The sequence below is a fragment of the Lepidothrix coronata genome, unplaced genomic scaffold (assembly GCF_001604755.1).
Source record: "Lepidothrix coronata isolate B3197 unplaced genomic scaffold, Lepidothrix_coronata-1.0 Scaffold36, whole genome shotgun sequence".
NCBI lineage: Eukaryota > Metazoa > Chordata > Aves > Passeriformes > Pipridae > Lepidothrix > Lepidothrix coronata.
Window position 1 is genome coordinate 792,271 of NW_016690216.1, and position 5,014 is coordinate 797,284.

Below are 5,014 nucleotides of genomic sequence, written 5' to 3' on the forward strand. Positions count from 1 at the left end.
TCAGCCCCGGCCCGGCCCGGGCGCGTCAGGCATGGCTCGGCCTGGCCGCTGCCCGCAAGGACGGGGCGCGCAGCGGCCCCTTTCTCGCCCCGGCTGGTGTCTCGCTCTCCGCTGCTGTCAGAGCTGCCGCGGGCTCCGGCGGTGCGCGCCCACCCTTCCCGGGCTGCGCTGCTCTGCTTTGCCCTGCTGTTCAGCGCCGCCCTGCCCTGCGCCCGCCTGGCCCCGCCGCGCACCGGCCGCCGCCGCCGCTCGGGCTCAGCCGCCGGCGCTCGCGGCGCGCTCGGCCGGTGCCGCCCGAATCTCGCGCGCAGCCTCCCCCCCGCGAGCCGCCGTTTGAATCTGCGCAGGCGGACTGACGCCCCATTGGCCGCCGCCGCCCGCACGCGCCCCCCGCGCGCCGGGCGGGGGGGGCGGGGCCTCGCGCCGGCGGGCGGGCGGTGTGACGGGGCCGGGGGGAGGGGGCGGGTCCTCCCGGCGCGGGGAGCCCCGTAACGCACCGCCGCGAGCGCCCGCGAGCCGCTCCCGCGCCCGCGGCAACGGCGGCGCCTCCCGACGGCAAAGGAATGAAAAAGTAACGGCGGGGCCGCCCCGCGCGGCAAAACCGAGCGTCTCCTTCGAGCCGGAATCGAACCAGCGACCTAAGGATTCCCGCGGGCCGCGCCTCTACAGTCCTCCGCTCTACCAGCTGAGCTATCGAAGGGAGCTGCAGGTTACCTCCGCTCCAAGATACAAAACCTTGCTTCCCGCCACCACCGGTAATGTGCGTCGGGATCCCCTACCCGAGAACTGGGCCAGGATCCCCTCCCCAGGAAGAGACGGAGCGTAAAAACCCGGTGGGGACCGAGACCCGGCGGCTCCCGCACCCTCCGCGGCGCTGCCGGCGGGCCGGTGAGCGCAGGGCTGCGGCGCTCTCGGCCGCTCACGCTCCCGCGCCGGGCGCGATCTGTCTGGCAGTGCGAAGGCAGCGCCTCCCGCTTCCCCCCACCCCTCGCCGAAAATTCCATGCCCTGTGGGTTACACGCGTGCCTGAGGAGCGGGAAGTGCGGGTCTCATCGCACCCAGCCATCGCTGTGTTACAGGGTTCCTGCTCCAGCCACTGCACTGGTTTATTGAGAAAAGGTCACCTCAAAGAGAATCACAGAATCAATTGGGTTGGAAAAGGCCTCTGAGATCATGGAGTCCAACCTATGACCAAACACCACCCTGTCAACTAGACCAGTTTTTCTTTAAACACCTCCATGGATGGTGACTCCACCCCCTCCCTGGGCAGCCACTCCAATGTCTAATCACTCTTTCTGTGAAAAAAATGTTTCTAATGTCCAACCTAGACCTCACGTGGTGCAGCTTAAGACTGTCCTCTAGTCCTATCACTCGTTGATGGGAGAAGAGACCAACCCTCACCTTGCAACAACCTCCTTTCAGGTAGAAACGTGGCACCACATCCTCATGTGGCTGCGCTGACAGACACGTGGACTCTGTGGAGCTCCTAGGGGAACAGGATGGAAGCACCTGATGTGAACACGTGTTGGCAACTATACAGCCAAAGAAACACGGAAGGGTAGGGGCAGTGTTTGAAGGTGCTCACCCACAGCTCACATCCATTATAGGGCCCAAACACGAGCTTTTCCCTTTATTAAATGCAACGTGATTTTTACTTTAATGGTCAAAACGAATCACCAAAACAGCATATCGTTTCTTGTTACAAATACATTTTTTTCAGTGGTTTACTTACGGAAATTTGCTCGCCACCACCACCATCACAGTGGTAACAACCTCGTGACACTTATCACCAGCATAAAGTACAAGCTACATTCCAGCAGAACCTTTATGTTTTCTAGGTATTTCTCTAGACAAAAGTCTTTATCTGGAATCATAGAATGGTTTTGGTTGAAGGGACCTTAAAGATCATCTCATTCCAACTCCCCTGCCATGAGCAGGGACACCTTCCACTACACCAGGTTGCTCAAAGCTTTATCCAACATGCCTTGAACACTTTCAGGGATAGGGCATCCACAACTTCTCTAGGCAACCTGTGCCAGTAAAGAATTCTTTCCTAATAACTATTCTAAACCTATTCTCTTTCAGTTTGAAGCCATTCCCCCTTGGCCTGTCACTACATGAGATGCTCCAGTTACACTTTAAATTGTATTTAAAAAGAGATGCTCCAGTCCCTTAATCATCTTTGTTGCCCTCCACTAGACCTGCTGCAGGAGCTCCATGTCTCTCTTTTCCTGAGAAGCACAGAACTGGGCACAGCACGCCAGGTGAGGCCTCATCAGGACTGAATAGAGGGGCAGGATCACCTCCCTCGACCTGCTGTCAATGCTCTTCCTAATGCAGCTCGGGATACCATTGGCCCTCCTGGCCGCCAGGGTACACTGCTGGCTCATGGACAGTTTGTTGTCCATCAGGACGGAATTCACAGAAGTTATCTGTATAAACGAAACCCTTTATGGAGTCTATACATCCCCGCAGCATTACGGATGTTCCCTGTACACGCCCACGGCAGTACGGATGTTCCCATACGCGGGTGTCTCCGAGCGGGAACGCCGGGCTCGCAGTGCCCCCTGCGGGGGCACAGGGGAAACTGCAGGCGCCGGCACAGCGCTCGCAGCACGGGAGAGGGAATCGCCCACCAAAAAATCCAGCTTCACTCGCATCGCAAACCTGCTGTTATAAGGGCGAACTCCTATCGCTGCATCTTTCATGGAGAAAAAAAAAAATCTTTGGGGTTTTTATTTGTAGTCTTTGCCTGCTGCTTGCTAATAGGCGTTCGGCACCAACCTGCCTTCCCTGTGATGCGCTTTTAGTATCCAGAAAAGACACGCAGCAGGTTTCCCCACATCAAAGCTCTGACAGGAGTCTTTGAACTACAAAAGCCATAATCAAAAAGTAATAAAAACCACCCTGAGACAGGATTTGTGTTGTCAGCCTCATATGGCATGAAATGGCATCTTTTAGCACTCATTTATATTTAATTCAAAGTGAAAGGAGCCCAAAATGAAAATATGGTTGTCTAAATAGATACTTTCTTCTATATTCCCACAGTAACACGTGTTCCTAATTTGCAGGAAATAGATCTTGAAAGCATTAGCTGAAACCAACTGCTAAATTAATAAGTACTGATGGTCCTGTTGTTAAGTAGAATAATAACCTAAAGATGCAGTTTGTTATGACATCCAGTAAACATTCTCCTTGTAGTACATCAGTAATTACACACCCCACTTTTTTTTTCTTTTTTAATCCTGTTACTGTCCTGTGTGACAAGGTCTAGTGTTTGGAGTTTCTTGTGCTCCTACATGACAAAAAAAAACAAACTATGGATATGCATCCCCCTCTCTCTATTTCTTCTAGTAACTTCACAAAACCAAGCCAGAGGTCTACTTCTCTCTTCAGAGACCTCACAGTAAGTTATTTTTTCCAACTGTTCATTTAAGAGCATCCCTAAGAAAGAAGGCGCAAACTGACCGTCTGTAGCGGGATAGGGAACATCTCCCCCAAATGCTACCATTTTCAGGGACTGTCCCCTCCCATTCCATCAGGACTGTCAAGGCCCACAAGCCACCAGGCTCAACCTCGATGGACTTCTGGTAGGACACTCACCAGCTGGCAACAGTCCTATTGTGTTTTCTGTCTTTGGCTGTCCTTCCCAAGACTCCCTTGTGAGAAAGGAGAGCTCAGTTCCAATCTAGACCTGAAGAACTTGACCAGCAAAGATATTGCTGCAGGTTCAGGATGTCAGGATGAGTTAAAGGTCACTCCTAGCTCATGGACCTTGAGTCACAGTGGGCATACTTACAGTGGCACTTTACCACTTCCCCACTACCTGAGGAATGTTTAGCTGTGTCTCCTGACAAATCAAAACCAAACATCGTTAGAATCAGCTGTTGGCAGTCGGATCCTACTTGGGTTTTGTAGTGTTGCACAAGTGCTAGCAGCAGTGGGCAACCCACTTCCAAAGACAGAACACTCACTCTTACCTGGATGATTTGATAGACAAAGCTCCCTGGAAGATGCAGTGATGTCATTTGTCCTGTTATTTATTTATTCTTGCTTAGTTTCCTGCTGATCTGCAGTGGAAAAATTTGTATTAGGCATTCATTATGGCTCTAACAGCAGACTCTGCTCTTGCTGAAAAACAAGTCCCTTTCTGTGCAATGCTGATATTTCAAAAAATGTCACCCAGTTGCAGTGGTATAAAGGTATTACGATATTAGGCCATATGTTAATTCCATATGTGTATTACTGGGCTCATTTGTTACTGCTCCAATTTGTTGAGAGTTCCATCTATTTCCCGATAAATCCTTTAATGAATAAAACAATATCAGTCATGACCTCATTGCTTATTGTTACAAAGCTGAAATGATGGAAAAACTCTGAAGTTACATGCAGAGGACTGTAATTCTTTGCTGCTATGCATCAGAATCTAGTTGTGAATTGAGGCAGCCAATTCAACATTTATCTGGACAATAAAACAATATATGGATATTCCCAAGGAGGCACAGGGCTTAACACCACTGACATGAAGTTAAGAATAATCAGTCTGTCCTAAACCCTGCAGGTTGTTGAAAAACCCTGTAGGTTGTTTCTCTTGTAACAAGAGAAACCCATCTTTGTAAAGGTTATTTTTACCACAAATAATCAACAAGGCATGCAACTGAATTCTTGCTATGAGAGAAGAATCTAGCAAAATTCCTAGAAGGAATTCCTAAGATCAGGAATCAGATTTTTGAATTGTGGACAACAAGTAGTTTATTTCCTCAGCAATCAGTTTCCCACCCGATTGCTCTCAGTCTCATAGAACTAAGATCTATAAAGTAAAAGAAACACTTCATGATTGCTAAAATAAAGGAAAAGCTCACTGTAGGTGAGCTTACAGTTTTTTTACCCAGTACTTTCCTTTTAGTAGTCTTCAATGCTTCATCACCAGTTCCCCTAGTGACTGTAATCTTCAGAGCTCAGCACTGGCTGAAACACCAAATATGTCAATCAAACCACATGCATCCATCAAGTC

The 5,014-nt window shown here is 50.4% G+C and overlaps 1 non-coding gene across 1 annotated transcript; it reads right to left on the reverse strand.

Moving 5' to 3' along the window:
- Nucleotides 1-610: 610 nt before the first annotated feature.
- TRNAY-GUA lies at nucleotides 611-700 on the reverse strand. Its single transcript is given in 2 exon segments — nucleotides 611-646; nucleotides 664-700. It is a non-coding gene; the product is annotated as a tRNA-Tyr (tRNA).
- Between the last annotated feature and the right edge of the window lie 4,314 nt (nucleotides 701-5,014).